An 11,976-nucleotide genomic window follows, 5' to 3' on the forward strand; every position below is an offset into this window, starting at 1 on the left:
GTATAGTAAGCAAATTTATGGAAAGCCCAAGAAGGAAACATTGGGATGATGCAAGGCGTATTTTAAGGTATGTGAAGGGGACTTTAGACCATGGTATATCATATAGTTTTTCTAATGGTTTTAGACTGATTGGTTTCAGTGACAGTGACTATGGGGGGAACATAGTCGATAGTCGTAGTACCACTGGTTATATTTTCAGTTTAGGGACAGGTGCAATTTCATGGCAGTCCAAGAAACAAAAGGTAGTTGCACTCTCTTCAACGGAAGCAGAATACATGGCCTTATCCTCAACTGGTTGCCAAGCTTTATGGTTGCGTGGGATTTTAGAAGAATTGGGTATTCCTCAAGTTTGCTGTAGACAGATCTTTTGTGACAATAAATCTGCGATCTGTTTGACTAGGAACCCAGTCTACCACGGAAAGAGTGAACATATAAGAATAAAGTTTCATTTTATTCGAGAGCTGATTCATCTTAAAAAGGTTGATGTAGTTTTCTGCAGATCTCAGGACCAAGTTGCTGATATCCTTACCAAGTCGCTTCAACATGGGAATTTTACAAGGTTTAAAAGGAAGTTGGGTGTTTCTGTTGTTTAGCTTATGGGGAAGTGTTGGAAATAAGCTAAACGCCGTTTGTAACCGTTGTTGACAGTTGGGTAAAGTAACTGCTCTTCCAATTGATGTGTCGTTTCCTCCTAACCGTCGCACTGTTTCATTTCCTTTATATGTGTGTTGTTTATTGTATTTGTCTAATATATTGGAATCCCCTGTAACAGTTTCTTTGTTCATCGTCTAATAATATGATGATAATGTTTATGTAAATTTCGACTGTTTATTGATTCTGCATCAACCTTTTGATTTGAGTTTTAGAACAAGTATACATTAACTGAAGGGCTGTTTACATTCTTGTAGAACCTTTCTGGTACATCCGGCCGCCTGCAAAGGGTACTTGGTGTTTCTAATGCTTATTGATGCTGCATTGGCTTTTCGTTCACCACTGTGAATTTCTATCCCCTTGTATGTTTTGCTTGAGGCTTGACCATATTTGAGTTTGTTCTTCCATAAACACCGAGCTGAGATACCGTCTTTGATATCTTCTGACCTCCATGATAAGCTTTCAGATGCAAGAGAAATGTCTGATGATATTGTTTAACGATATCCATCATCTCTATGGTCTGTTTATTGGTTCGACCATTGGATTCTTGTTTTTGTTTGCTTCAAGATAAAAAACAATAGAAAACATGAACCACTGAGAATAAATCTTTTTCTTCATTCTCGGAGAACCGGTCTTATTTTTTTATTTTATGAACCTGTTTGTGGTGGATTTGCAGGTTGGATGTTAGAACCACCATGACTGAAAATCTGATTATAAAGGTCTAATTAATGTTGTTATGTTGCAGTATGTTGGGGCTTTGGGTTTACATGCAATTACATCCAAAGATTGATCACTATCTCCTAACCTCATTTGTTATGAATTTTGTCAACCAGATGGATCTTATTAGGTGGATTTATTGGTGGTTCATCATGCTAATGAGAAGTTTGTTTGTTGTATGAGAGCGATAAGTTATTGCATAGAAATTGGAGACAAAAAGAGTAAAAGGTGTAGTCAGTTAACATGGTTTGGTCGAGGTAACCATGTATAAGTTGAAACCATGAAGACTTTTTTATGTGTAGATAATTTGCAAGTGTATTGCTAAAGGGCCGTTTCCAAGTGTATGGAAGAGAGAACAGATCCCTGATGTTAACTGTTGTTGTCCGAGAGACTGCTCGATTGTAGCTTGGTTGAGAGTATTGGGTCTTCAATTAAGGCTGATATCCTCAACTACTAATACCATCAATTTATTTGTAGTTATGATGATGGACAATAACTCAAACATCAAAATATTTGTTGTAAAATGGAAAATGAATTAGTTAATTAAACACCAACATTAGAGAGTTTAAACAAGTAAAATATGAGATAAGTTAGTGTCTGCATCCAATCTGTAGCTTGAACGCATAAGAGTGATCTTGATATATAAAACAAAGTCCTCACAACACATACATACGATGATTTGGAAGCCGGAAATGTATTCAAGATAACACCAATATTTATGTGGAAACACAAATCTGGAAAAAAACCACAGATAGAGCGGAGGAGATCACCGAGAAAAATCCAGGGATGTATTACGTATCAAGAATAAATTAAATCATTGATTTAATTTATTATTTACATAACTGTTATATTAATCATTGCCTTGTAAAATGTAGCTGTAAATGATTACCTAATTTAGCTCCTAATTAGTCTCCTATCCATGTATACATCTTGGCTATATATAGAATCTTTGTAAATTGATTTTATGTACTGAAATACAATCACAGAAATCTCAATACCTTTCATGGTATCAGAGCTGATCCTCCTTCTTATTCTTTCTTACCCCTACGCTTCCAATGGCATCAAAAACCACAATCTAGATTACTGCTTCAAGTCATTTCCCAATCAGACTCACCGCCAACAATTTTCCCATCTGGCGTCGTCAAGTTGAATCAATCCTAATAGGGCTTCATCTTTGGCAATAAACAGCCTCCACAATTTCTGGATGACAAAGACGGTCCCAAACTGAATCCAGAGTATCTGCCTTGGTACCGCCAAGATCAGATAATATTCAGTGCTATTCTCGGCTGCTGCTCAGACTACATTCAACCTCGAATTTCATCAGCTACTACTTCACAAGAGAGCTGGGAAAGACTCAATGCCAGTTTCGCCAGTGGGTCTAGATCTCGTGTCATCTCTCTCAAGTCCAAACTTGTCAAAAATCCCAAAGGTTCTCGTTCAATAGCCGAATATCTTCAGGATATGCGAGCCATTGCTGATGATTTAGCGCTTGCACAAAGCCCTGTTACAGAAAAAGATTTACTGGTTCATATCTTATCACAACTTGGTGATGAATATAGTACTATCGTTGCTGCGATCAAAGTACGTGAATCACCACTGTCTTACTCAGAGTTATTTGACAAATTGACTGATTTTGAGTGAGCTCTTAAGGAACAAACTGCAGCCCCTGAACTTGTGCTAACCACGACTAATTATACTGCAAGACAATCCAATCAACAACCTGGACGATCGGATAATTTCAACCAGCAACGTGGCACCAACAACCGTTTCTCTAATCAGCAACGTACTTCAATCAATCACACTCAATGGTCGTCTTCAACTTCTAGAGGAAAATCGTCAAAACAGGTCCAATCCCTATTGCCAGTTCTGTAACATTCTAGGTCATATGACTCGTGACTGTCGCAAGCTATCTCGTTTTTTACAAGACAACAATGTCACTGTCAATACCTCTTAGTCGAATGCTCCAGTGGCTAATATAACCACAATTGGCTCACCTTCTATTTCACCAACCTGGCTATTTGACAGTGGTGCCTCCAACCACGTCACTGGTGATCGTTCCACACTTCAAAATGTCTCAGACTATGGCGGACCAAATGAAATTATACTTGGGAACGGTAACAGTTTAAAATTTTCACATGTTGGCTCTAAACATATTAACACATCACTCAAGACTCTACACTTACCTAATGTGTTATGTGTTCCACACTTGCGAAGGAACCTTATTTTTGTGGCTAAATTATGCAAGACTAACCGGGTTTCTGTTGAATTTTTTCCATCTTATTTTTTTGTGAAGGATCTTTGCACGGGGGCGTGTCTCATGCGGAAGGAGAACTATGAAGATGTGTACTATGCCAAGCTACCTTCTAGGCTACCATCCATTTCTCAACTAAACGTTACCACCAGAATTTCACCACTTCAATGGCATCATGCCTTGGGTCATCCATCCACAAAAGTTTTCAAGTCGCTTCTCTCAAAATTAGGCCTTAGTTCCAAGCTTTCTGATTTGCATTGCCCATCTTGTTCAATTAATAAGAGTCATAAATTGCCTTTTGGCTCTAACTCATTTGTTGCTACTAAACCATTACAATTGATATATTCTGATGTRTGGGGTCMTGTCCAAAGTTCCATTGAWCATTTCAATTATTATGTAATCTTTGTGGACTACTTTTCAAAATATGTGTGGCTCTACCCAATGAAAAAGAAATATGATGTTGCCACTCTGTTTCCTCAGTTCAAACTTCYRGTTGAAAAGTTTTTCCAAACACCACTTGTATCTATCTTCACTGATAATGGTGGAGAATACATTGGTCTTCTACCTTTCCTCAAACAACATGGTATTTCCCATTACACCACTCCACCTCATACAGCTGAGCAAAATGGTATTGCTGAAAGGCGCCATCGACACATAGTTAAAACAGGTCTAACTCTCCTACACCATGCCAAAGTTCCCTTAACCTTTTGGACTCATGCCTTTCAAATGGCAATTTATTTAATCAATAGGCTTCCTACACCCATTCTCAACAATCAAACTCCTTACCAACATCTCTTTAGTCAACCCCCCTAACTACACCAAACTTAAACCTTTTGGTTGCTTGTGCTATCCATGGCTATGACCCTACACCACTTCCAAACTCCAGCCACGATCTACTCCATGTCTTTTCCTTGGGTATTCTACTTCCAAATCATCCTATAAGTGTTATAATCCCGTCAACCGTCGCTTGTACCACTCTCGCCATGTTCAGTTTGTTGAGAGTCAATTTCCTTCCAAAATTGACTTCCCTAAGCCCTTTCCCACACCTGACGACTTTCTCATGCCATGTATCTCGTCTTCTTACCAGTATTCTATTCCCTCATCAACTTCAACTTCAACAGAAAACACAACCGACACTACTACTGCCACTCCTCCCATCCGCCTTTCTTCTTCGTCCAACGCAGCTTCAACACAACCAAAACCTTCTTCTGCTTTTCGCCTAACCTACTCTAGGCATAAAACAAGGCCGATATCACCTACACCACAACCTCTCTCTCCTCTTTCTTCGAATTCATTAGAAACTTCTCCACCTCCTGACTCTCCATCTCAACAACCACCCTCCCTCTCAAGTGCCTCTCCTACACCATCTTCTATTGATTTAAACGACACACCACATACCGGTTCTCGCTCTTCCTCTCCTGCCACCTCTAATTCCTCTCCAAACCCACAACCTGCACACACCAAAAAGGGAAACTCCAAATACTTCAATGACTCATTCATCAACACCACAACTATTCACACAATTCCTCCCACCATTGAACCTCATATACATAATCAATCCCTTAAAAACCTGAAGTGGCGCCATGTAATGGATCAAGAATTCAATGCCTTCATGCAAAATGGAACCCGTGAATTAGTACCGCGTGACACCCACAATCCGATTGGTTGTAAATGGGTTTTTCGGGTTAAACGAAATCCAAATGGTACAATTTCCAAGTACAAGGCCCGCTTGGTCGCAAAAGGTTTCCTACAACAGCATGGGAAAGACTAATTTGATACCTTCAGTCCAGTCGCCAAACCCGTGACCATTCGAGTTATTCTCTCTCTCGCTATTTCACACAACTGGCCCTTACGCCAACTTGATGTGAACAATGCATTCCTTCATGGAACCCTCCATGAAGAAGTCTTCATGACCCAACCACCGGGATTCACTCACCCTCAATTTCCTACACATGTTTGCAGACTCCGGAAATCCATCCATGGCCTTAAACAAGCACCACGGGCATGGTACATGGACTTAACATCCTTCCTTCTTACTTGTGGCTTTCGAAAATCACTAGCTAATGCATCCCTTTTTATCTATAATCATGACAGTACCTTGTGTTTTTTATGGTCTATGTTGATGATATAATACTCACAGGCAACAACAATGCCTTTCTTGGTCAATTCATTAGCACCTTAGCCAGTCGTTTTTCCATCAAAGACTTGGGTCCTCTACATCATTTTCTTGGCATTAAAGTTATTCCTACCACCAACGGTTTATTCCTATCTCAACACCATCATATCCAAGATCTCCTAACTCGGTTTCATATGGATGGTGCTAAAGAGGTGGCTACTCCCCTACAGTCTTCTATAGTTCTCAACTCCATGGACGGGCCACCAAGTGTTGATCCAACACCCTATCGGAAGTTGGTGGGATGCTTGCAATACTTAGCCTTCACAAGGCCTGATGTATCCTTTGCGGTTAACCTGTTAGCCCAATTTATGCACTCTCCCTCGGAGATTCATTGGCAGRCGTTAAAACGGGTGTTACGCTATCTAAAGGGTACCATTCACCATGGACTCTATCTTAAAAAGGGCTCATCTCTTGAGCTCAAAGCCTTCTCTGATTCTGATTGGGGCGGTGTTTCGAATGGCGGTCGTTCTACCACTGCTTACATACTTAAATCTCAGATCTAACATAATTTCATGGAAATTGGCTCGTCAAAAATCTGTTTCTCAATCCTCCACTGAAGCAGAATACAAGGCTTTAACAAATGCAGCAGCAGAGGTTACTTGGGTTCAAAACTTGCTCACTGATCTTGGTGTCCAACAGTCCATCCCACCTACACTTTTTTTGTGATAACACATGAGCTACTTATCTATGTGCAAATCCAGTTTATCATTCTCGCATGAAACATGTGGCCTTGGACTACCACTTTGTACGTGAAAAAGTTGTTGATGGTTCCTTGAAAGTTCTTCACATAAACTCTACTGATCAACTTGCAGATGCACTCACCAAACCGCTCAGTCGCAAACCATTTCTTCGTTTACATTCCAAGATTGGAGTCTCCTATGGATCCTCCATCTTACGGGGGCATATTACGTATCAAGAATAAATTAAATCATTGATTTAATTTATTATTTACATAATTGTTATATTAATCATTGCCTTGTAAAATGTAGCTGTAAATGATTACCTAATTTAGCTCTTAATTAGTCTCCTATCCATGTATACATCTTGGCTATATATAGCCCCTTTGTAAATTGATTTTATGTACTGAATACAATCACAGAAATCTCAATACCTTCCAGGATGGACCATAAAATTTGTCATACGGTGGCACCATTTTGACTATAAAAAACAAATATAAGGATATTTTTTTACAAAATCAGCGTTCTGTTGGTTAGTTCATTGTTTTTCCTGTGAGGTCCTGTGTTGAATTATTTTATTGCAATTTTAATTTTCAAAAACATAATACATCTGGAATTAAAAGTTAAAAACTAAGAAAACGACGCTAACATGATTCGAACACGAATCTGGGGTGGAAGAAAAGTCTTGCAAACCAACTCTACCAAGGAAAACTTGTGTTATCATCGTAGTTTCAAAATATACAGATGACACGCAACAAATTAACACGAGTGACACTTTTCACGACCCTAGAATTTTTATACTAAAACGGATGAATAATATTGTAGCACGAGCCATCGTATGCTCTACATTGGATGTGGCTGAATCTCTTGGGATTTTATCCAAGGGAATAGGGGAAAATGTTAAATGCATTTCATTTTATGTTCGAAATCAAGTAGAGCTTGAGTAGCTCGTCAAACGATCACCAGTCCTAGTCCTAATCATCTGGCACTTCAAATCTTGAATAATGAGGATTAATATGGAAAGTTTATTTGTCATATATAACTATATTATATAATTCAAAACAAAATAAAAGTTGTAAGATGCATAATGAGTAAACACCACCAAAGCCAAGCTGTATACAAGTTATGTAGGCTGTGGAATATAAACAAGTTGCTTATTGATGAGTAAATCATTAGGGTGCCATCCCTCATTGATAATAAAATGAAACATGTAGCCATGTCTAAATCTATTTAAGAAGATTATTGTACCACTTTTAACATACTTACCTGGATGGGATCAATGAGTGATCAAAAAGGCTCATGGTCTAGGTTGGTGACCTCCATTGCACCTAGGAGGGGTGCCTGCCTAAGGTTGGCCCAAGTGATTGAGCCTATGTCATAAATTGTGACAGTGGGGCCAACTTTTGCACGGTCTCCTCCTAATTTTGAGTTCTGAAAGCTTTTTCAAGTTCTATTTCATTCGATTACTATGTAAAATAGTCTCTAATTGACGTTCTTGACATTTCTTTGGTGAGAACAATCGTCATTTTTGGTAAACCCAACAACAGAGCATGTGAAATCGAGCATACCACGTGTCTCAAGGACAGTTTTTTTATAAATAAATTATTACTAAGTTAAATTACTTCTGATAAACTAGTCGATTGTAGCTTGGCTGAGAGCATTGGGTCTTCAATTTATTTGTAACTTTGACGATGGACAACAGCTCGAACATAAAATATTTGTTGTAAAAGTAAAATAGAAGATGGGATTAGATAAGTGAATCCCGAAGTTACAGAGGTTAAACAAAGTCAAACCCAGGACCAAGTCAGCCGGCTCGGTTACACTCGAATAACTTGGGCCTGGTGTAACCCGGTACCGATTTTTGGCCATCTCTAGAATGCTAGATAGGTGAACTCTTGGTTGTGAAAATTTCAGGTTCCAAGAGGCATGGACGCATGTAGAGTTGTAGACAAAGAATACTGTGTGCTATTCTTTCGTCTTTTACTAAAGAATACCGTGTGTTTGTTGCTCAAATTGGTATACGCCTATTCTTGTAGAGGTCTTCATTTATTTGAATGCCTCCAACAATTTGTAGTTCAAATTACACATATGCAGCTCCAGAGCTTAAAAATTATGAGTTGTTAATTATAATTTTATTCAAACTTTGTAAGCTATAACGATTTACAAAAATATATAAAATACTTGGCTCATTGGAGAAAAATTATTCAAACTTCCGATTGTCAAATTCAACAATGGTGTTAAAAAGCTCAACTTGCCAAGTTAAATTCTTTCTATTTTCGAGATTAAGTCAAGTTTTGGAAATGCTAAAGCTCGAGTTTGAGTAGCTCGTTAAATGCTACAATCATTACTATGATGACTAATATGAAAGTTTTTAATCATTTATAAATATTATATATACTTAAAAACAAAATGAAGCTCTAAGACGTGGTCTCACACGATAAAAAACAAGTAAACAACAGCAAAACCAATTCCAATAAAGTATTGGCATGAGAAGCAGGTTGGTTATTTTTGTTTAGTCCGTTAGGGTATCATCCCACATTGATAATAAAAAGAAACATGTAGCCATGTCTAAACCTATTTAAGAAGGTGGGTGTAGAACATTAAACATATTTACTTGGACGGGATCAATGAGTGATCAAAAAGGCTCATGGTCTAGGTTGGTGACCTCCATTGCACACAAGAGAGATGCTTGCCTAAGGTCGGCCCAAGTGATCGAGCCTACGTTGTAATTTGTGATAGTAGGGGCTAGCGTTCGTGCTGCCTCTTTCCTAATTTCGAGTTTTGAACATTTTTCAAGTTTCTATTCTTCTTTATTCTTCATGCAAAATGACCTCTATTTGACATTCCTGGCATGTCTTACTACAATTGAATAAGCACATCAGATCTTATTGGCATCTAATTCGTACTAACACTGAAAGTTGAAATCGATCACACCACATACACCTCAAGTGGTTGCAACGTCTCCTCAAAAACATTTTTCTATAAACAAATTACCACGGCATGATCTTAATCTCGAGTTAAATTGTATTATTGTTCGACCCCACATCACTAAATTGTATTATTGTCCGGTCCCACATCACTAAATTGTATTAATTGTGATAATGGGTGCCAGCGTTCGCGCTGTCTCTTTCCTAATTTCGAGTTTTGGTTGTCATATCAAAAGGGTAACTTTTTCTTTTTAGTTAAAACTTTGAATAAGATTTCATTTTTGGATGAATATAAAAGAATTTTTGATCAATTAAATCAATTTATTTTGTTTAGTTGCATCATTTAAATCCAAACTTTCATACATCAAAGTATTAATTATTCTATCTGGAGTTAAAAAAAACTCACCAATAGGAGTGCCAACTTTAAGAATATATGTATTGTCATAACATGGTATTATCTTGCACATTTGACAAAAGAGTTGCATTTTGCATCTATTTAGGTGTATAAGATTAAAGGAAAGCTTGACGGCTATAAGTTCCAAGCATCTGTTGGAAGCAAGGTCGTGTAGGAGGGTGTACGAATGTGAGACTCCAAACAAGGGCAATAATTTTGTGCCCCTGAACTTTTTTGGAGCCATATTATATATTTATTTTGCCAATTTGCCGATTCCCATTACGATTGCAAATCTTCAATCCCTTCTCTCTAATATGTATTTAACGATTAAACTCTCTTATCGGCTAGTCCTGTCCATCTTTGTATCCCCGGTGGCTAATTTTATAATTGAAGCACCAAGTACGACCCTATTTAATAATCTTCCACTTTCTTGTTCTCCGTTTCTTTAATTTTTTTTGTTCGACGAGCAACCTATCCTGCAATTTCCTCACTTCTTTATCATGATATTAATCGCCATTGTTGAGAGCACTATAGCCTTTTGAAATCATGCACCAAAGTTGAGAGTCAAGGGAGAATTCGACCCTAGGGCGTCTTGAGAACTTGAGGTAAACAACATTGGTAACCTCTTATATATATTAACCTTTCAATTTAAAGACTCACCAGATAAAGTTAATTATGAAGAACCTATTGAAGATCTTGTTTCCAACAATGTTAGAAAAATCTATCCATGTATCTATATCTATATCTATATCTATCTATATATATATAGAGCTTGGTTCAAATACTAACCAAGATTTTTGTGTTAACTTTGTTAACCAATCTTGGTCATTGATTATTACAATAAAGGGTTGTGATTAATCATGAGAAAAAATTAAAATTTTAAATTTACAATTTCAAAGAACACATGTGAACAAAGGGGAAAAGGGTATTTAGGTAATTTTCTTTTTTATGTAACTCCCATATCATTAATTGGGAGTTATAAAATCAAAAAATCTTATTATTTTTATTAATTTATATTTGTTAATGTAAGAACCATATGAACACACACACACACATATATACATACATATATGAACCATTGTGTCAAATACGGACAAAAATTGACATATATATGAACTTGGACTGTATAACATTTATGAACACAATATGAATATAATAAGAATAGTTGTTACACGAAAGTAAATAAATAAAAAAAACAGGTATGAACACAATATGAACAGTTTGTGAATAATAGTTCCTTCATTATGAACACATTCAGGAGCAAACCAATGTTGAGATATGCAATTAGTGTACATATGAACACAATATGAACAGTCTGTGAACAATAGTTCCTTAATTATAAACACATTCAGGAGCAAGCCAATGTTGAGATATGCAGTTAGTGTATATATGAACACATTATGAACACTTGTAAACAATTGAGTATTTCAAATTCTTGCTTCCTTATTCTTTCTAGAGACACGTCACTCATCTCCAATATTCCAATAATTTAACTCCAAACTTTTCATTTGCTCTGGTATGTCATCACCGTCCTCAATCTCCATCATAAATCGGACTCGGCACAAGTTCTTCAATCAATCACTAAATCGGCCTTCAAGATTTCATGTTCATATTTTTCTTCAACAATCGTCCTCAATCTCCATCATAATCACCACAAGTTCTTCAAGATGAGTTGTGTGGTCAGATTGTGAAACTGTTAAAAACAAAGTTACTGGGGTTAAAAATTAGAAATTGAGATAAGGTCAAACTAGCTTGCTGCTGGAATATGAAATTTTCCCATTGGGAAGAAGGGGTGTAATGTGGTTAATTTTTCTGTTAAAACATTAGAATATGGTAAACCTCTTATTAATAAGGTAAATTAGTGCTAGGTTTTAGAGCACTTGAGAAAACAAGCATTGAATGAGCTACTTAGGCTATGTTTGGCAAACTGACAGATAAGATAAGCTAGCCGGTGACAGATAAACTAGCTAATTGTCGATAATTTAGCTGATAACTAATAAATTAACTAATGAACATATCATATTTGATAAAACTAGCTGATAAGAATGTAGAATGACCAAAAACGTATTTTGAAAAGTTAATCGATTATAACATTTTAAAATATAATTGAAACAAATCTCTAATAATATAATATATCAACTAATACAAACAAAATGATAAAAAAATTAAAAAAATAATATATT

At 36.8% G+C, this 11,976-nt stretch overlaps 2 non-coding genes and 1 pseudogene across 2 annotated transcripts; all 3 read left to right on the forward strand.

The window, feature by feature from the left end:
• Positions 1-7,730: 7,730 nt before the first annotated feature.
• LOC112503393 lies at positions 7,731-7,890 on the forward strand. Its single transcript, XR_003067954.1, has one exon. It is a non-coding gene; the product is annotated as a U1 spliceosomal RNA (small nuclear RNA).
• Positions 7,891-8,387: 497 nt separating this feature from the next.
• On the forward strand, positions 8,388-8,530 carry LOC112503405 (annotated as a pseudogene).
• A 548-nt stretch (positions 8,531-9,078) lies between these two features.
• Positions 9,079-9,239, forward strand: LOC112503409. Its single transcript, XR_003067966.1, has one exon. It is a non-coding gene; the product is annotated as a U1 spliceosomal RNA (small nuclear RNA).
• Positions 9,240-11,976: the final 2,737 nt, after the last annotated feature.

The sequence above is a fragment of the Cynara cardunculus genome, unplaced genomic scaffold (assembly GCF_001531365.2).
Source record: "Cynara cardunculus var. scolymus isolate 2C unplaced genomic scaffold, CcrdV1 Un_Scaffold_2951, whole genome shotgun sequence".
Classification (NCBI taxonomy): Eukaryota; Viridiplantae; Streptophyta; class Magnoliopsida; order Asterales; family Asteraceae; genus Cynara; species Cynara cardunculus.